The sequence below is a fragment of the Ornithorhynchus anatinus genome, chromosome 18 (assembly GCF_004115215.2).
Source record: "Ornithorhynchus anatinus isolate Pmale09 chromosome 18, mOrnAna1.pri.v4, whole genome shotgun sequence".
Lineage (NCBI taxonomy): Eukaryota > Metazoa > Chordata > Mammalia > Monotremata > Ornithorhynchidae > Ornithorhynchus > Ornithorhynchus anatinus.
This window is the reverse complement of record NC_041745.1, coordinates 19,779,955-19,802,086: the sequence shown is the minus strand read 5'-3', so window position 1 is coordinate 19,802,086 and position 22,132 is coordinate 19,779,955.

The window sequence follows — 22,132 nt, the reverse complement described above, 5'->3', positions numbered from 1 at the left end:
CTCTATTTGGAATACATTTGGCTTGCATGGACATGGCTGGTTGGTGAAGTGATCTCCCAACTCATCTCACCTGCTCTAACAAATCCCAGAACGGGTTCCTTGGGTTTGGGGTAGGGAGAGGACAGAAAGATGTCTTGACTCGACCCCTATTACCACACTATGGGAGCCAGACTTACTGCTGCAATTTTGTTTGCTATCCAGGGTTGTCTAGGAAGGGATCAAGATCTTTGTTCCAAAGTAGGGTACAGGCTGGCTTATGAATTTGTTCAATATTAATAATAGTTACACTGAGCAGACAAGGTCAACACACACTCTTTGGGACATTATGACGTTCTCCTCTGGATTCTTATGTGTGCTTGATTGTGTGTATAGCCCTGGGTCTCACTGCTCTTTCTGTTGCCATAATTACTCTGTCCCAAATCTTTCCGTAGCTTAGAGAAATTAGGCATTCATGGAAACACAAGGGACTGATTGATCCAGACAATAGGGCCAGCTTTGCAGCTCTTTTCCCTGTAATTACTTTTTTGAATGAGTTCAAAAACTTGGTGTGGCTCTTTTTGGGGCTTTAGTATTTACCATTATCTTTAAGAAACTGAAATTCTTTCTGAAGGAAATTAAACAAGAAGATCCTCCATTGCATAGTGAGCTAAAGCGAAGCTAGTAGGTCCAGTATGGTCTAAGCAATTTCAGGAGAGCTGTGAACTCCCCCATCTTCTAGATGATGTTAGGGTCTGGGGAGGCTCAAAGAAGTCCTGGGTTGGGGGAGAGACCAGAGTCTCTCCTCACTGCCCAACCTGATGGCAATTCAACCCTTGCTGCTTTCTCCTTCAGAGACATGTGATTGAAAGTACTAGATCATGAGAGGAAGCAGGGTATTTTATTCTTTTTTTGTACTTATACCACAGAGTAGTTTTTAGCCAAAGGACTAAACAAACAAAATGGCTAGAGTCATAATGAAGGCAGATGTTGACTCTACATAAGAGAATGACATCCCTAAGGTCTCAGGAAGGGAGGAGTTAAAGTCAGAGAATTTCATTCTTCGAATATGGTAGAAGAGGTAGGTTGACGATATTAGTTTAAGCGCTCAATATATATGATTGAATGAGCAGGATCCCATCCCGCACATGTATGCCTTCGTTTTCAGAAATTGGGAGAGCGAAAGGGCAGAGAGAGCCTGTCCCTCACCATTCACAACCAAGACTATCTCTGATGGTGAAATCCTCATCTGTAAGTGCCTGTAGCCTGTGAGCTCTTTGTGGGCAGGAACATGTCTACCAACTCTGAACATGTCTACCGACTCTTTTGCATTGTACTCTCCCAAGTAGTTAGTTCAGTGCTCTTCACATAGTAAGTTTTCAATAAATATTACTGACTGATGGAGAGGTGTAGGCAAGTGTCACTGAAGAGACTGTTGCTTGTGGAGGCCATCCCTTCTACACTGTTTCTCCTTTAAGCTTCAATAGTTTTCTCTAAACATATATTCTCCTTATTGTCACAGCCTTAACTTCTCTTCTTAAGGCTTCCTTCTCAACCTTAATTTTTTATTATAACTTCACTAAGAGCACTTTTTCCTAAGTCTTCTTTTTCAAGTCTGACCAATGTCAATTATAATGGAACATTTTACCATTCCTTTGTGTTCTATTACTATGCTTTCATCTCAGTGGTGTGCCATCAAACTCATGATAAGCTTGTTTGCCACTGTGACCTTCAGATCTGTTTCAATCCCCCTGACATGTTTCTTGTTGTCTCCCAGGATGTATTTGTCACAATTATTTTTCCTTTTCTTATATCAGAGAGCATCTGGGAAAGGACAAAGTAAGTATCTGTCATTTAAGTTCAAAGAGGATAACTTTTCCATCATTATGGATAGATTTATTGGACACTTCTATTGACTATTAATACGAAGTGCCATTTTACAAGATAATCACACACACACACACACACAAATTGACTGAAGAAAGACATACAAGATTACAGGTGACTAGACAATTCTTAAGCTGCTCAGTGCATGAACAGTACACAAGAATGCTGATAAACCAAGATAAAATGAAATCCAGACCTAAATAGGAATCTACCACTTTAACAAGGCACAGTGAAAATTTTTGGTATATTTTTGGCTGTTGCTTTCTTCTCAATGAATCATTCTGATACCCCCTCCCTAAAATTTCACTTAACTCTATGCTGGTGTTACTTGAACTCAGTAAAGCTGGAGCTAACCATGTGGGCAATTTTAAAATAACAAGCTTGCACTAACTTTAAACTTCAGATAGTGTGGAGCATTGCATGATGCTCACTCAGTGTTCATGGTTTATCCTGAGCAACAACTCTGGATTTGGGTTTTACAGCCCCAACATACTTCTTCATGGCTTCAAATGATGGAGAATGGGGCTGAATGGCTATTTATAAATGGCAGTGCTTAAGTCCAGTTGAGAAATAAGAGAAAACTCTTTAAAATCTTTCAGGGATGGAGGACTCTAGGAAGCCAATCAAAAGGAAATTCTGGAAAGCAAACTGCATTTTCACATTCCAGGATGCTGACTGTTAACCTAATTACTCATGACTAAAGAGTATCAGGAATTCTTCACATGCACATAACTAACCTAGGCATGGCACTGAACTCTAGCCCCATGCCAAGGGGGGTAGAGAAACTCAGATAGACCTTATAAAATCAGGTGACAAGTCTAATAAAATGTGGCAATGGAATGAGGAAAAGTTTGGTCTCTTCTCTGTCAATTTAAAAATCCCATGCTAATTAATCAATTCAGAAGAATATGCTGACTACCTCCTGTTGCACAACACCATATTTGCAGAGGAAACATACTCATACAATGAGAGAAGCAGGAAAAATATAGGTATAACAGAAAATATCAACAATATGGAAAATTGAATGAATGAATACAGCATGAACTTCAATCAAACAGTGGTATTTTTTGAGCACTTGCTCTGTTCAGCAACTAGGGGATGGCCATAGGCACTGAAGCAGGGACAGAAGAGTCAAGAGAGAGTCACAGGAAAGACTAGTTGGGGAGGAACCAAGAGTCCATGCTGGGGAAAAACAGGTGAAGAGAAAGAATATGTAAGAAGGAGCGATCTGGTGAAGAGTTTGAGGTCTTTTTTTATTGGGTTTGCACTGAAATCATGTGAGAGCCATGGGTGTGGAGAATGGAGCAGTGCCAGTCAGTGATAAGGATAGCAGGAGGTGGGGAGGGATGCACTTTCAAGTTGGACAGAATGGTTGCAGTGATATTTGAAAACTCTTTTTCAAGCATCCATATTCCATCTGAGACTGTGGTCTAGTCTAGTCCAAATTCTCCAGGGAGTATATTCACCTCCCTGTTGAAAGTTTGCTTGGAGATTAAACATTTCCTTCCACCTAAACTGTAAGCTCATTATTAGAAGGAAAGTATGATTATAAACTATAACACCTATATAACATATAAAAATATTATATTAAATATTATATAATAACAATTATGATATTTGTTAAGTGCTCACTATGTGTCAGGCATTGTACTAAGCTCTGGGGTAGATACAAGCAAAATGAATTGGACACCGTTCCTGTCCTGCATGGGGCTCACAGTCTTCATTCCCATTTTATAAATGAGGTGACTGAGGCAAAGAAAAGCAAAATGACTTGCCCAAGGTCATACAACAGACAAGAGGCAGAGCTAGGATTAGAACCTATGTCCTTCTGTTTCCTAGGCCCATGCTCTATCCACTAGGCCATGCTGCTTAGCTGCTAATTCTGTGGGATTGTACTCTACCAAGCATGTAGTACAGTTCTCTGTTCATAGTAAGCATTCAATAAATGCCACTGATTGATTTATTAAACAACTTAATCCTGTCCCTCATATTCCAAATTAGCACTTGATGCTATTCTCTGAATTCTGAAAGTTACTGGAAGGAGTAGGTGTTGTAGGGGGAGGTGGTGAGGATAGCCCCTCAAGTTTAAAACATCACTCCACTCACCTCCCACAGAAAGGACAATCTAACCAAGAATAGAAATCTTGCCTCTCAATTTAGGGTGGCTAAATTCTAGGCAAATTTTGAATTCCCTTGTTGTTTCTACTGTACACAACATTTTTTTCCTAAGAATGACAACCATCTGCCTGAAATGATGGATGAGTAGTTCAACATAAACACACTGTTGCTTTAATGCCACAGCTTGTCCACAGCCCCACTTATCACAAATGCCTGTTGACATTCACAAGGATTTACAGATTAAGAATATAGGAGAACCATGAGTTTTGACAGGACATCTGTCGATGATCTTCAGTGCATCATGGGGGATGTATTACCTATACGATTATCTTAAAGTACTCGGCTTGATTGCTGTAGTAATGTGTCTAATGTTCAATGTTATACCATCTGGTAATCTTTAACTACTTTTCATTTAAAGTCTAAATTCTCAAGCAAGAATCTGACTTGACAAACGTATTCGCTCCCCATACTGAAACTAAACAGGAAGGATGGTTAAAGTGCCCTGGTTTTTGATGAGAGGGGAAAGTTTTCTTTGTTGGTTTTATTTATTCACCTAATTGTATGGGACATTCACTGTATTTCAGTCATTGTTGCTGACTTCTTATGATACCCCTGTTTGAAAAATTGCTTGTTTAACCAGATTCATATCCTGTAAACTTTAGGATTATGTTTTGAGAAATGGAATATTTCAATCAACCTGATTCTTCTAGTCTCATTTTTCCTAGAGACAAGTAACAGCTCTAAACCTACCACTCATTGGTAATTGGAGCTCAGTAGAAATAGGATTTAGTGAGCACCTTTTGGGGCAATGTCCTCTACTAAATACTTGGGAAAGTACAACACAAAGAAGTGATGTGTTCCCTGGCCTCAGAGACTTACACTTTAACTGGAGCAACAAACATAAAAATATTCACAGCTAGAGTAATTAAAATAAATAATTGTACAATTGAATAAACCTGAGCACGAATACTGAGGATGGGTATAAATATGTAAGTGCTAGAAATGGCCAGTGGGCTTGTACACTTTGATGTTTTGGACCTTGTGAAGTGCTCAATAACTACCACTGATTGACTGATTTTGGAAATCACATGGGGAAGACTTGTTGGAGGGGGTGGGAGGAATTTATATACTAGGGAGAGTTGTAGTCTGGTGGATTTGAGGAGGGGAGGAGTTACAGATTAAGGGAACAGTATGATGAGGGTACAGAGGAGTGGGAGTCAAGAGTGAGGTAATCAGGAAGTTGCTTGGGAGGAAAGAGGTGAGTGCATTGGGAAGGTGCAGGTGAAGGGAGCAGATATGTAAGGTGAGGAGAGTTGGTAGAGAGGTTTGAAGCCAACTGTGAAGAGCTTATGCTTGTTGGGGAATAAAATGGAAGCCAATGAGGGTTTTGAGGAGTGAAGAGATGTGTGCCCATATTTCAAGATGATCTTTGTATAGTATGCTTTGAAGAGGGCAAAGTCTGGAGTCAGAAAGGAAGCTGCTATAATAGTCTAACTGCTGTTTGAAGCTTGGATCAGAGTGGTAGTTGTTTGGATAGAGGGGAAAGGATGGATTCAAGATATGTTATATAGGAAGAGCAGACAAAATTTAGTGGTAGATAGAATGTGAGAATTGAAAGAGGGAAGATGAACAGTTCTATTTTAGACATGTTGAGCTTAGTGGTTCATCCAAGTGGAAATGGCCTGGAGGCAAAAGAAGATACAGACTTGTAGATTAGATGAAAGGCCACGGCTAGAGTGGCAGAAATGTACATTGTCATCTTGAAGGTGATATATAAAACCATGTAAGCAGAGAAGCAGCATGGCACAGTGGATAGAGCACGGGCTTGGGACTCAGGAGGAAATAGGTTCTTACCCTGGCTCCACCACTTGTCTGCTCTGTGACCTTGAGCAAGTCACTTAATTTCTCTGGGCTTCAGTTACCTCATCTGTAAAATGGGGATTGAAACTGTGAGTCCTACATAGGAGAGGAATTGTGTCCAACCTGATTTGTTGGATCTACCGTAGTACTTAGTTCAGTGTCTGGCATGTAGTAAGTTTTTAACAAATACTATCATCGTCATCCTCATCAATATCATCATCATTCTCTTTATTGCTCCCCTGCATGAATCTCTCTGCAGACTGCTTTCTGCAGGCCTCTCTCTACTGGCAGATCCCACACCTGGGATCATGGTTTAATTACCCAGAGTTCACAAAAGGGCTGCCCAGAAGGCAGGGTGATTTTTCCAACCCACAGTCTTTCTGTGCAGGCTTAGCATGCGATTGTAAGCAGCAGCATGGCATAGTTGATAGAGCATGGGCCTGGGAGTCAGAAGGTCATGGGTTCTAATCCTGATTCTGCCAATTGCCTGCTATGTGACCTTGGGTAGTCACTTCACTTCTCTGTGCCTCAGTTTCCTCATCTGTGAAATGAGGATTGAGACTGTGAGCCCCATGTGGGACAGGGACTGTGTCCAACCCGATTTGCTTGGATCCACCCCAGCTCTGAGTACAGTGCCTGGTTCATAGTAAGCGCTTAAATACCATAATTAAAAAATGCCATAATTATTGTAAACTGCATATATTTGGCAGGACCATTCAAACGAATGTCTTGCTACATAAAAATTGTTGGTTGTCATTGCACATGTTTGGTCATCATAGTGACACCACATGTCAGCCTTTACTTGCCCAATTCCACTTACATCACAGTGCAGTTACATGTCAGTTTCCAAACTGGTGTCACCTAGTCATTTACTGCTCTGTCTGGAGGTATCCTTGGTCCTTTACACACAATTCATTTTACTGCTATTGTCTCGGGGGGGCTAGTTAGCCTGGAAATAGCAAACCTCCCCATCAGGAGTCTCCTTAACATTAATCATTTTGTTACCCCAACAGGTGGATGAGGGAGGGTGGGCCCATCATCCTTCCCAGACACCAGTTGTCTATCCTGTACCTTCCAAAATCTATCACGAAACACACTGGAGAATGGGTCTCTGCAGACCGTCTGTCCCATATGCAAGCTAGAGTGAGCAGTCTCATGGCAAACCACACTCAATTGTGATGGGAAATACCAATTTCCAAAATAGTTCATTTATTCAGTAGTGTTTATTGAGCACTTACTATGTGCAGAGCACTGTACTAAGCACTTGGAATATACAAATCGGCAACAGATAAAGACAGTCCCTGCCCTTTGACGGGCTTACAGTCTAATCATAGTTGTCAACGGAGGGATCCCAAAACGAGGCCCCAGATACTCCCGCCAATCAGATGTTGTTTTTCTCGATGCCGAGCTATGCAGTTCATCCATTAAAGGGAAGAGTTGGACAGTTATATTCCCTGAGTGGTGCAGGCCGATCCCAGGAAAAAACCCCTACGGAGTGAATAGATGGAGTTGCCACGGTTGTGGCTGTTGATTCAGCCATTCCCAGAAGCCCCCATTGCCACCCAGCTCCCTAAAGGAAGCAACAGCTGCACTTGCCTGAGGGTGGAAGCTAGTTATGCCCTTTCCCACCAGCTGCACGGCCCCCGCCTGCCTGTCTGCTGCAGCAATCACAGACCTTAATGTCGTGTTCCAGTGAGGCAATATTCCATCAGCCAGATGAGAAAAACTGTGTCCCTTTTCCAAATGGACTGTTTTTAAACATTAGATCTTGTAAGGACCCAGATGCTTTGCCAATGGTCTTTTTTATCTGTGGCCCTGCAGCCCCTTGATATTTAACAAATCAGGTGACCTTCATATTCTCACAAGCACAGGCCTCAGCCCACATTCCAACGACTTCCAATCTCTGCATGCACTTGATGCCCCTTCCAGGGAATGGGGGAGTCATATCCTCCTGAAAATACATGCCGCCCTCCAACCCCAGTGTCCCTCCCCCCATAAACCCACACACCTCCGCTGTCACCATTCCCAGCTTCCTGAAACAGGGAGGGATGGGATAAATTTCAAGCAAATTCACTAAATTGGAGATCTGAACTTCAATCAGTTTTACAAGAAGTAGTTTCCACCCTCAACTTGGCATGTACCCCTTGGACTTCCAAATGGATGCCCTCTTCTTCAATTTCCAACACAGAATTTCCCACTTGGAACAATGGCCAGATTGTAAACTCCTAAAGGGCAAGGATCATGTCTACTAATTCTATTGCATTTTACCAAGCACGTGGGACAATGCTTTGCAACACTACAGCTTTCCTATCAAGAAATAATCACAGGGCAAACAAATAACACAGTATTAAGGGTACCTTATTTCAACTGAAATCAGATCAGTTTTACCAAGCCGCGATATCCCGGTTAATTCTGGCTAAACCTCTCCATGTCCCTACTCCTTGAATATAGACCTGAATCCAGGTGGTGAGTTTCCAATCAAGGTACTGCAAGCAAAGTGAGGAAAAGATCATGTTGCTGAGAGACAGGCAAGATTGGAAATTTAAAGAGTAAAAGCAGCACGTAGAGACTGATGGATTTCCAAGTTTAAGGGAAATGGGAGGGAGTGGGATGGTTGAGTAGTTGCTTGTACCATGGATTAGAATTTTGCAGGTTCCTGAAGACTTCATTAATAATGAAGAGAAAGGGGAGGGTTTAGTGCAGAGCTTGTGCAAGATATGTTCTCGGTAAATACCTTCGATTGATTAATTGGGAGAAGCAGCGTGGCTCAGTGGAAAGTGCATGGGCTTTGGAGTCAGGGCTCATGAGTTTGAATCCCAGCTCTGTCACTTGTCGGCTGTGTGACTGTGGGCAAGTCACTTAACTTCTCTGTGCCTCAGTTCCCTCATCTGTAAAATGGGGATTAAGACTGTGAGCCCCACGTGGGACAACCTGATTCCCCTATGTCTACCCCAGCGCTTAGAACAGTGCTCGGCACATAGTAAGCACTTAACAAATACCAACATTATTATTATTATTACTAATTGAAATTGAACTTTGGAATTCAGTGGAATTGTCTCTTTTCTTCTGTGGCCAACAGTAGGACCCCCTCTCAGGGTCATTCATTCATTCAATAGTATTTATTGAGCGGTTACTATGTGCAGAGCACTGTACTAAGCGCTTGGGACGAACAAGTCGGCAACAGATAGAGACAGTCCCTGCCGTTTGACGGGTTTACAGTCTAATCGGGGGAGACGAACAGACAAGAACGATGGCAATAAATAGAGTCAAGGGGAAGAACATCTCGTAAAAACAATGGCAACTAAATAGAATCAAGGCGATGTACAATTCATTAACAAAATAAATAGGGTAAAGAAAATATATACAGTTGAGCGGACGAGTACAGTGCTGTGGGGATGGGAAGGGAGAGGTGGAGGAGCAGAGGGAAAAGGGGAAAAAGAGGGTTTAGCTGCAGAGAGGTAAAGGGGGAATGGCAGAGGGAGTAGAGGGAGAAGAGGAGCTCAGTCTGGGAACGCCTCTTGGAGGAGGTGAGTTTTAAGTAGGGTTTTGAAGAGGGAAAGAGAATCAGTTTGGCGGAGGTGAGGAGGGAGGGCGTTCCAGGACCGCGGGAGGACGTGACCCAGGGGTCGACGGCAGCATAGGCGAGACCGAGGGACGGTGAAGAGGTGGGCGGCAGAGGAGCGCGGCAGAGGAGCGGAGCGTGCCGGGTGGGTGGTAGAAAGAGAGAAGGGAGGAGAGGTAGGAAGGGGCAAGGTGATGGAGAGCCTTGAAGCTTAGAGTGGGGAGTTTTTGTTTGGAGCGGAGGTTGATAGGCAACCACTGGAGTTGTTTAAGAAGGGGAGTGACATGCCCAGATCGTTTCTGCAGGAAGATGAGCCGGGCAGCGGAGTGAAGAATAGACCGGAGCGGGGCGAGAGAGGAGGAAGGGAGGTCAGAGAGAAGGCTGACATAGTAGTCTAGCCGGGATATAACGAGAGCCCGTAACAGTAAGGTAGCCGTTTGGGTGGAGAGGAAAGGGCGGATCTTGGCGATATTGTAGAGGTGAAACCGGCAGGTCTTGGTAACGGATAGGATGTGTGGGGTGAACGAGAGAGACGAGTCAAGGATGACACCGAGATTGCGGGCCTGAGAGACGGGAAGGATGGTCGTGCCATTCACGGTGATAGAGAAGTCTGGGAGAGGACCGGGTTTGGGAGGGAAGATGAGGAGCTCAGTCTTGCTCATGTTGAGTTTTAGGTGGCGGGCCGACATCCAGGTGGAGACGTCCCGGAGGCAGGAGGAGATGCGAGCCTGAAGGGAGGGGGAGAGGACAGGGGTGGAGATGTAGATCTGCGTGTCATCTGCGTAGAGATGGTAGTCAAAGCCGTGAGAGCGAATGAGTTCACTGAGGGAGTGAGTGTAAATGGAGAACAGAAGAGGGCCGAGAACTGACCCTTGAGGAACTCCAACAGTTAAAGGATGGGAGGGGGAGAAGGCTCCAGCGAAGGAGACCGAGAATGACCGGCCAGAGAGGTAAGAGGAGAACCAGGAGAGGACAGAGTCCGTGAAGCCAAGGTGAGATAAGGTATGGAGGAGGAGGGGATGGTCGACAGTGTCAAAGGCAGCAGAGAGGTCAAGGAGGATTAGAATGGAGTAGGAGCCATTGGATTTGGCAAGAAGGAGGTCATGGGTGACCTTAGAGAGAGCAGTCTCAGTAGAGTGGAGGGGACGGAAGCCAGATTGGAGGGGGTCTAGGAGAGAATGGGAGTTAAGGAATTCTAAGCATCGATTGTAGACGACTCGTTCTAGGATTTGGGAAAAGAAGGGTAGTAGGGAGATAGGGCGATAACTGGAGGGGGAAGTGGGGTCAAGAGCGGGTTTTTTTAGGATGGGGGAGATGTGGGCATGTTTGAAGGCAGAGGGGAAGGAGCCCTTGGAGACTGAGTGGTTAAAAATAGAAGTTAAGGAAGGTAGGAGGGCAGGGGCGATGGTTTTAAGAAGGTGAGAGGGAATGGGGTCCGAGGCGCAGGTGGAGGGGGTGGCACTTGCGAGGAGGGAGGAGATCTCCTCTGAGGATACTGCAGGGAAGGATGGGAAAGTAGGGGAGGGGGTTGGTGGGGGGGAGGGGAGAGGTGGAGGGGTGACTTTGGGGAGCTCAGACCTGATCGGGTTGATTTTCGTGAGGAAATAGGTGGCCAGATCATTGGGGGTGAGAGATGGGGGAGGGGGAGGAACAGGGGGCCTAAGGAGAGAGTTAAAGGTCCAGAACAATCGGCGGGGGTGACGGGCATGGGTGTCGATGAGGGAGGAGAAGAAGCTTTGCCTGGCGGAGGAGAGGGCAGAGTTAAGGCAGGAAAGGAGAAATTTGAAGTGTGTGAGGTCGGCTTGGTGCTTGGACTTTCGCCAGCAGCACTCAGCAGCTCGAGCATAGGAGCGTAGGAGGCGGACGGAGGAGGTGATCCAGGGCTGTGGGTTAGTGGAGCAAGAGTGGCGGAGGGAAAGGGGGGCGAGAGAGTCGAGATGAGTAGAGAGGGTGGAGTTGAGAGCGGAGACCTGATTGTCGAGAGTGGGAAGAGAGGACAGGGCGGCAAGGTGAGGAGAGATGCTATTGGAAAGACGGATGGGATCGAGAGAGCGGAGGTCTCTGTGGGGCAGTAGCGAAGATTTGCAGGGGGAGGGAGTGTGAGAGATGAGGCAGGTGAGAAGGTTATGGTCAGAGAGAGGGATTTCAGAGTCGGTGAGGGAGGAGATAGTGCAACGGTAGGAGATGACGAGATCGAGGGTGTGACCGAGTCGGTGAGTGGGCGCGGTATGGTGGAGGAGGAGGTCGGCAGAGTCGAGGAGGGATAGCAGGCGGGCGGCAGAGGAGTCGTCGGATACATCCATATGGATGTTGAAGTCTCTGAGGATCAGAGTGGGCAGAGAGAAGGAGAGAAAGAAGGTGAGAAAGGGGTCAAGGTGGTTGAAGAAGTCGGAGGTGGGACCAGGAGGGCGGTAGATGACAGCGACAAGTATCTGGAGGGGGAGGTAGAGGCGAATGATATGGGCTTCTTAGGAGGGGAAGGAGAGGGAGGGGGGAAGAGGGATAGTGCGGAAGCGGCAACGGGGCGAGAGGAGGAAGCCGATGCCTCCTCCCTTACCGGTGAGTCTGGGAGAGTGGGAGAAGGAGAGGCCTCCGCTGGAGAGAGCGGCGGCGGAGACCGTGTCTTCGGGAGAGAGCCACGTTTCCGAAAGGGCGAGGAGGAGGAGAGAGCGGGAGAGGAAAAGCTCATGGACGAAAGGTAGCTTACCTGTAATAGAGCGGGGGTTCCAGAGGCCACATTTGAAAGTAGCTGTGGGTGCAAGGGGGGGAGGGGGGGAAGGGCGGGGGGAGGGGAGGGTTTGGATGGGAAGGAGGCGGCGGGGCCCTGGACGGGGAGAGGGGGATGAGGGGTAGCGGTGGGACAAGAGGACTGGGATGGGGCGTGGGTGGGGAAGAGAGAAGGAGGGAGGGGTGAGGAGGGGGTTTGGTGGGGGAGAGAGTAGAGGGAGGGGGAAGCGGGGTAGCGCTGGTAAAGTGGGGTTCTAGGGTGGGGGAGGGAAGGGGAGAAGGAGACAAAGGAGAGAGCGGGAAAGAGCTGAGTGAGAGAGGGGAAGGGGAAGGGGAGGATAGGAAGGGGTGGGAGGGAGGAGGGGGGGAGGAGGGACATGGCGAGGCCAGAGAGGTGGGTGGCAGCACTGACAACAATAAGCAGTAACAAACGAAATCGGTAATATAGCAACATGATACAGTATGATACAATACGGTAGTGCTAATATAGCAACATGACACAGTATGATACAATATAGTCGTGTTAATAAAAGGGGGCGATGACCAGGGTCGGGGGTAGACTCGATTAAGGGGCGACCTGATCAGATTCAAAGTCTGATGACAATAAACAATAACAAGCGAGATCGCTAATATAGCAACATGCTACAGTAAGGCACACTACAATAGTGTTAATAAGCAGGCGATGACCAGGGTCGGGGGACGAGCCGACCCTACCCTATCAGACTCAAAGTCAAGCGGCCAGCGGCCGAGAGAGTCCCAGAGCTCATGACCAAATAACCCTGTGGCGGCGGGGGGGCCCTGAGGTTGTCCGGGGTGGGTGGCGGCCGTAGGCGGCGGCTAAGGTAAGGTAACATGGTGAGAACAAGGACGTTCGTCGCCCGGGGCGGGGGTGGGAGAGATGAATCACCTCAAGAGGGAAGAGGGAGTGAGGCCTTCCCAAAATGGCCGCCTCGGGCAGAGTGGGGGAGCGGTTGGGGAGCACAATGTCCCCGGGCCCGAGCAGGGGGACACAATGTCCCCCGAGGACACAATGTCCTTGGGGCCGAGAAGGGGAGCACAATGTCCCCAGGGCCGAGAAGGGGAGCGCAATGTCCCCGGGCCCGAGCGGGGGGGGGGGGGGGTGGACTGGAAGCTGGTGGCTGGGGGACTGTGGGGGCGAAGATCCTTAGTGTTGGAGTTCCCGAGTGGGGGTGCGGAGGTCCAGGTTGCGAAAGGCTGAGGCGGGCGCGGGTCCGGGCGATCCGAGGCTCAGCTCCCCGGTGGAGGCGGAGGAAGCGCAGATGAGTCGGCGAGCGGCAGGCGAAGGGAGGCTTGTCGGGAATCGGGGCCGGGCGGGTCGAGGCTGCGCCTCAGGGGAGCAAAGATCCCGGGCCCACGAGGTAATGGCTTCAAGGGTCCGGGCGATGACAAGGCTCAGCTTCCCGGGCGAGGGGGTGGTCTTGGCGTGGATGAGTCGGCGGTCGGCGGCCAAAAAGCCGCTAAAGTCGGCGGTCGGTGGCCAAAAGGCTGCTAAAGAGCTAGCCTGGAAACGGGGGGCAGGCAGCCCAAGGAACCACCGCCTGGGAGGAGAGCTCCAGAGTCCATGTGGTGGTCGATTCGGCTGGGAAGAGGGGGCCCGGCGGTCTGAGACTTACCCCCAGGGGAGCAGAGATCCCGGGCCCACGTGGTAATGGCTCCAAGGGTCCGGGCGATGACAAGGCTCAGCTTCCCGGGAGAGGGGGGTGGTCTCGGCGTGGATGAGTCGGCGGTCGGCGGCCAAAAAGCCGCTAAAGTCGGCGGTCGGTGGCCAAAAGGCTGCTAAAGAGCTAGCCTGGAAACGGGGGGCAGGCAGCCCAAGGAACCACCGCCTGGGAGGAGAGCTCCAGAGTCGCACCTGGAGAGTTTCCAGTACTGTACCAGTCTTGACTACTGGAGGGAGAGTCAAGCAGAGGCATACCCATTCCTTTCCTAGCTTAGGCAGTGGCTAGCGAGTGGAAGGCAATCTGCTCCAAGTCAAAATTCCCCTGTGCTGGGCAGCAGCAGCATGGAAAAATGTTGAGCGTGGAGACTCAAGTATATATTTCTGTACTTTTACCAAGAAAACTCTATGGATACACGAGCAGAACAACTGTAGATGGAGGTGGGGGCTCTGGGAGCGATGCATCCATGGCATCGCTGTGGGTTGGAGACGACTGGTTGGCATAAGACAAGACAAGCCATAGGACCTTGATGAGATAGAATACGGTTGGGAGGGAACATCCAGAGAGACAAGAAGCCCTTGGACCCTCTCTTCAATAAAGGTGAAGAGCTCATCCCATTTTGCACCTGCAAGTAGGCAGTAGAAGAGTGGGAGGGTGTGATAGGATGCTCTTCACATATCCTCTCTTGCTGCAGGATAACAGACAGCACCTCCATGTCCACACCACAGGTCTTATACATTCCCCGAGCTTCATGAGGACCATTACTGGACCAAGGTTGTTAAGGAGACAGTAATAATGATAATAATAATGTTGGTATTTGTTAAGCGCTTACTATGTGCTGAGCACTGTTCTAAGCGCTGGGGGAGATACAGGGTTATCAGGTTACCATCATCATACTTGGCATGAAATGTGTGGGGGGATGTGTGTATGTGTTCTCAGGGTTTGAAGACAATACTGCTGACAGTGAGATTGTTATACATATGGGTGGGTTATATGAAGAGACAGTGAAGGACCAAATGTAGGTCACTGATAAATGGGAGTTAGTGAATCAGTTAGTGCTTAATGAGTGCTTACTGTGCATAGGGACTGTACTAGTACTTAAGAGAGTACAGTGTGAGAATTGATAGGCATATCCCCACTCCACAAGGAGCTTACAGTCTGAAGGGGGAGACAGGCAATATGAATTACAGATATCTAGTACTCTGATGCAGAAGTTGAGTTGAATATTATGAGTTTAAAGGTTAAAGATCCAAGTGCATAACTGACACAGAAGGGAGAGGGAGTAGTGGAATTGAGAGCTTAGTTAGTGAAGGCCTCTTGGAGGAGATGTGATATTAATAAGGCTTTTTTCAAGTGCTCAAAGTGGGTAAAATACATGTTTTTAGTGAACTGCATTTAGGTCACCACCCACCCCCCCACCAGTTGGCACACACAAACCAAAGTATGATCCATACCTCATTGCCATGAAAAACGAAAGAGCCAGAAGTAAAAATGATGCTGGTATTCGTTAAAAGCTTACTTTGTGTCAAGCACTGTACTGAGCCCTGGGGAAAAATTCAGTACCTGTCCCACATGGGGTTCACAGCTTTCATCCTCATTTTACAGATGAGGTAACTGAGGCACAGAGAAGTGAAGTAACTTGCCCAAGATCACATAACAGACTAGTGGCAGAGCCAAGATTAGAACCCAGGTCCTTCTGACTCCCGGGCCCATTGTCTAACCAATAGGTCATGCCGCTTTCCTATGGAAGGATTATGCTATCTGTGGAAAAGTCTTCTCACTGAAGAACTGCTGAAATCAGTTCTGATTTCAGCATCTCCTGCGGTAATCAAGCTCTACAGGAATCCTGATGAAGGCAGGTACATGTGCATGGCGAAAATTAACAGTGGCTTACCTGAGTGGTTACTATGGTAGTTGTTAGGGGGTCTATGAAACGTTATTGGCACAGCATTGAAACATGGGTCATGCTGGCTCTAAGTGAAATCTGAACATAAAATTATCCAGCCAACTTTGCTCTGGGCTATTCTCCTCCCTGGCTCTACTGCCCCAGCAAGAACATCAGCAGCAGCAAGACTGAGAGAATGTTGTGGTGTTGAGCAAACCTCTATCACTAGAGCCAAATCCTTCAAACACATACTCGGATCCAAAGTCTTCATGACCTGGGCTGAAAATCAGGCAACACTCCTAACAAGAGACACCATCATTTAGGTCAACAAGCATGAATGGGTTTAAAATTGCCCATAGCCTTGTCACTCGCTGTAAACTTCCTCTACTTTGAGACAATAGCTCCCTCTGTGAGTTTCACATGGATAAACCAGTGACCACAAAGGCCCTTAGTAATTGTGAAATGCCCTATAATCACTTTCTGGATTTCTGTACTGCTATTTTCTGCCTATCCTGGGTGTTCTGCATGGACAGGAGAGATTACAGTCCATCTTTTGGCTGCATCAAGTCCTCCTCTCCCTGCTTTCTCTACTCTGTAATTTACATATGCAATTTAAGGCTTTCACAAAAAATTAACCTATTTCCGTGTAATTTTCCCCAAGCTCTGCAATGCACAGAGATGGCCATTTGTTCTGATAGTTGCCATTTGGTGGATTTTGACTTTAAATACAAATAATCAAGGATTACCAGATGGCAGACAGTTGATTTGAATATTATGTACAATGATGCTACTATCAAAGGAAAGTGGAAAGTGCACTAATGAGCAGTGCTCAGTGGCTACTAGGAGACACTTCAAGTTGAAAAACCAAAAAATCTGAATTGAATTTATGTGGGAACTGTGGAGTGGTAGAGCTTTGGGACCTTAGCAAAAAATCCTTTTGTTGCCTTAAGGAAGGAAGGTTTGGAAGCATTTAGTTTGCTGAAGGAAGGATAAATTGATGTGAAATGCAACAACTTTCAAAAATAGAGTTTGCATAAATGCCTGACTTCATTTTGACAACTGTCAGATGGAGATGGGTTCCAGGGAGGTCTTGAAGGGGTGAATCCGAGTGACTGCAGGGATACTCAATCCCTCTGCAGTCTCTGCAGCTCCATCTATCAACAGGGATTAAGCAAAGCATTGCCAGAAGTGCAGGATTCAGATTCAAATGGGGAGGCTGGTCTTTCAGCACAGGAAACACCTTGTTGAGGATGAACCAATTAAGATTTCATGTCAGAGCTCTTTGGATATGGGCAAGACACTGCCAGAGGCTTGTACCTGAACAAAGCTAAACACTGTCCCTTTGCATGCAGGGCTCTGGCTGCATGCATAGCACATGGTGTCAATAACTGACCTGGCCCGACAGGCTTGGATTCCCCAGTTCTGGCCCTTCTGGGGCAAGATTCTTCAAAGCCGTGGAGTTATTTATGTGCCCACAACCCTAATGTTGGGCATGAACACGGACAAATCAATTGCCTATTACTTGTCTGACCAGTGGTCTACCCAGCCCAATACTCTGACTCCAGTTTTGACACCAGGCTGTTTGGAAAAGACCCTTATGTTGGTTTGTCTTCTGAACACCCATTCTCATGGTTACAATCAATTAATCAGTCAATCAATCATATTTATTGAGTGGTAACTGAGTGCTTGGTAATGTAACCATTATCCCTGCCCAGTAAGAGCTTAAAATCTATTTGCAGAGGACAATAAAATGAATTACAGGTAAGGGAAGCAACTGAGTGTAAGAATATGTATATAACTACTCTGGGGAGGGAGTAGTGAATATCACAGTGCTTGTGGGTGCAAACACGAGGGCATAGGCAGCAGAGTGAAACACAGAATAAGGGAATGGGTAGGAGAAACGAAGTCAGAAGGAAACTGATGCAGTAGTGGAGGCAAGATATGGCAGGTGCTTGTACCAGTATGGTGGCACTGTGGATGGAGAGCAAGTGGAGGATTCTAGAGATGTTGTGACGGTAGAACCAACAGGATGTGGTGACTGCCTGAATTTGTGGGTTGAATAAGAGAAATGAGTCGAGGATACTACCAAGGTGGTTGTCCTATGAGAGAGAGAGGATGGTGGTGATTTAGTGATCAGAACTTTGGGGGTTCGTGAGGGTTAAGGTACTACAGATGGACTATCCAGTATTCCTAAACTTTCCCTCAAGACTCCCAGCTTGTTCATCACTTTATTCAAATCCTTCATGAAGTTACTGATTTTTACAGCTGCAGTAGCGTTACCATTCACTGGGCATTCATTCTTTCATTGGTGTTGGACCTACCACCTTGAAGGATAGAAAATCAAATATATCCATAATAACTCATAATAACCTGGTTACAGAAAGTCATTTGATAATTAATAATAATAATAATAATGATTATGGTATTCGTTAAGCCTTTTATCAGTCTAGTTTAGGAAGTTTCCGAGAAATAGGCACTCTGTTTCTAAGGCCCGTAAACATTCAGACCAATGCAGAGAGTGCTTCTGTACAATGGAAAGGAACAGGCAAAACACTTATGTTTTTGTTCCTTATGGATAAAAGACCAACATGCTCATTTTATAGTGCCTGAGGGTTTATGCATCTGCTACTTATAATGCTGTAGAATACTCATGGTATTTTAAGACCCTCTTGAGTTCACATTTTTGTAAAAATCCTCTAATTCTTGAATTCTCTACCCTTAGAATTCTTACAAAAAACACACACAATCAAAATCTGACTCCCTTGAGGAAGTCAGACCACTTTCCGGCTGTTTAGGTGTTTTTCAATTTTTTTCTGATTTTCTTTCATTTTTCTGCCTTACTGTCATTGGACTTTAGCCTGTATTATGCCGTGCCCTTTGGAACAGATGATTAGTTTAAATTTTCATTATCCTGACATCATCTGGTTTCCTATGTCTCTAGTGGCTGCTTCTCCAAACCTAGCCAAGAGGCACCCTAGAAAGCCAAGTAACATCTTCCTATGGGGAGACAAATTCCCAGAGGTGAACTGTGTCTCCATTTCTTTCCTCTTCCAACTTCCTAAGCCTGAAAATCCAATTAGAGTTAGTGATCAGGCTGCATTGGTCTTAACTGTTACGGTCAAGACCTGAGTCAGACATTTTAATTAAGCAGCAAATTAAGCCTAATGTAACCTATGATGGAGAGATGAGCAAAGAGAGCTAGAGATTACTGCCATACCTTGTAGTATTTCTGGTTTCTTGCTGGTACACCGAAATTGAGGACGGCAAGCACCATCCTGACTTCTCCTTCCATCCTCAGTCTGCATGTTAGAAATGGAAACAACTGTCGCGTAGGGCTAAAACGAATCTCTTGAGTTTATTTTTCTTATCTGAAAGTGGTGGGAAGCTTGTACCTATATCTCTTCTGCCTAATATTTAAGGAACAAGATAATCTATATTATTTATTTTCTCCAGGCCTGTGTTTGGCCTCCTTGACTGAGAGGTGATGTTGATAAATAGGATTTATAACACCTGAGAAGTATTCTGAGCACTGCAGAAATGTGGGAGGCCAGCATTATTCTAAATATTCAAGAATAATACCCTGATAAGCCACACCCTAATGCTCTGGTATGCTTTCCCACAGCTATTAGTCAAAGTGGTTTTCATCCGGAATTTTGATGTTAGGTTTGTTTCATCCACCACCCAAATTTTGTTCATGCTGGGAACTTGGTTACAGTAATCCAGTGTGGAGAAGGAGATTAAAGTATTCTTGCCTTCAAGATAACACATTCAAAGGCATTAAAGGAGGTGGGAAGAGAAACCAGAGAAGATTGAACAATTCATTCAGGAGAAATCCTGACTGAAACAGAAAATCTTGGAACCATTTAAAGTGACAAAAGGGGCAGTTTATATACCATTTTCCTTCAAGCTGATGGCTTGAGCTAGGCTTCTGGGCTCCTTGGGAAGGAATTCTAACTGGGCTTCCCTAATGAGTGACCTGGAACAAACATGGAATCATCTGCTGAGGTGTCTGGGAGGGCTCTGGTGCTGCAATTTAAGGATCATCTGGATGGAGCTGGTGCAAGTTGCCAAGAGATTCTGTCACCATCAGTACTTCTGCCCTCCCCAATGCCCACTGGAGCCCCAGACATGGACTGGAGTGGTATCTAGCTACCTACCAGAGGAAATCACTGGAAATGGCAACACTGCTGTAGGAAGAATTTTAACATGTCACAGCTGGAGATGCAAATCCTGTCACTTAGATGAGACTCTGGAGCCTCCCTCTTTGAATTTAATTAACAGCCCTCTTGAGTCCCTGTGGTCCTCCTTCCTGTGTTTCCTCCACACTCTCCTGTGTGTTTGTCTAGTTTCAGTGAGGCAGGCACACTGATGGATTTACACAAATACATTAAAATTTCCTTTATGGTACCAATTAAATGCCACAGCACATATTGGTGGATAGATGAAATGTCAGCAAGGCATGAAGGTATCTGGGGCTGAAACTATACCTGACAGGAGACAAACCAGATGAAAGCAGACTGTTCAGTAAACATTACTGGACAAATGGCCACCATAGCAGGCTGGTAAATGGGTTGAAGCTACAGGCAAATCTACCTGATATGAGTTGGAAGCTGGTGGGGAGGGTGGCATGAGGTAGGAGAGACTTTTTGAAATGGGGAAAACTTGTGCTTGTTTAAAGGCAGAACAGAAGGAACAATTGAGAGGTTGAACCTGATATCTGTCTCTCTCTTCAGTCTCACATTTCCTCCTGCCTTCAAGACATTGCTACTTGGATGTGCTCCCATCAACTCAAGTTTAACATGTCCAAAAGAGAACTCTGTATCTTCTTACCCAAACCCTGTTCTCCCCTGACTTTCCTATCACTGTAGACCGCATCACCTTCCTTTCTGTCTTACAAACTTATAACCTTGGTATTATCCTGACTCCTCTCTCTCATTGAACCCACAAATTCAATCCATGACTAAATCCTGTCAAGTCTCAACTGCACAGCGTCACTAAAATCCACCCTTTCCTCTCCATCCAAACTGCTACTGTTAATAAAATCATTCATCCTAACCCTCCTGGATTACTGCATCAGCCTTCTTGCTGACCACTCAGCCTCCTGTCTCTCCCCACTCCAGTCTATACTTCACTCAGCTTCCCTGGTCATTTTTTCTACAAAAACATTTAGGACACATTTCCCCAGTCTTCAAAAAGCTGTAGTGGTTGCCCAACCACCTCCACATCAAACAAAAACTCCTCACCAATGGTTTTAAAGCACTCAATCACCTTGACCCCTCCTACCTCACCTCGCTACTCTCTTACTGTAACCCAGCCTGCACACTTCACTTCTCTAATGCTAATCTTCTCACTGTGCCTTGATCTCATCTATCTTGCCACCAATCCCTTGCCCACATTCTGCCTCTGGCCTGGAAAGCCCTTCCTCCTCAAATCTGACAGACAATTACTCTCCCCTCCTTCAAAGCTTTACTGAAGGCACATCTCCTCCAAGAGGCCTTCCCTGACTAAGCCACCTTTTCCACTTCTCTCACTTCCTTCTGCATCTCCCTGACTTGTTCCCTTTATTTTCCCCCCATCACAGCCTTACAGCACTTACATAAGTATCTGTAATTTATTTATTTATGTTAACATCTGTGTCCCCCCATCCAGTTTTGTGGGCAGGGAATGTGTCTGTTTATTGTTGTATTCTCTCAAGCAGTTAGTACCGTGCTCTGTACACAGTAAGTGCTCAATAAAAACAAATGAATGAATGAATGAGCATGAGACTACTGAAGGTGAGGCAAGTAGGAACAAGAGATTTTAAGTAGATGAGAGAGGATGGGGACAAATGTACAGATAGCAGAAGTGGATTCATAGAGCTGGTGAGAAATTTCTTAGGAGACAGCTGAGAAGCAGGAGAAAGATGAGATGAGGTAGCAGGAGTAGAGTGGTGAGGAAGTGATGGGGAAACTTAGGGAAGTTTATGCCTGACATCTTCAAGTTTAGCAAGCCAGTAGTTGTCATGGTCATCAGAAATCAGGGAGGAAGGTGGTTATGGGGTGAAGGTCTGCGGATTTCAAGAAGGAGATGGAAGTTTGGGAGTGCCAGTGGGGGTTGGGGGTGTGGATGTCACTGAGGGAGGTCTGAATGATTGCCTAGCAGAAAGCAGAGCTGAGTTAGAGCACAAAAGTGTGAATTTGTAGTGGGAGAAGCAGACCCATGTCCTGGATGTCCACCAGCCGTGTTCAGCCTCCTGAATGAGAGGGTCGGATCTCCCTCTGCAGACACCGACTGAACAGATTGTAGAGCTGGCAGCACCGGCCCTGGAAGTGCTCTTTAAATCACTGGTAACTTTGAAGAAGGAAGCTGGGGGGAAAGGGTCAACCCAACCCTAATTTCCCAGCTGAGCACTGGCAGAATGTTAAAAGGATCAAACCGAAGTGATGATGAACAGAGTCA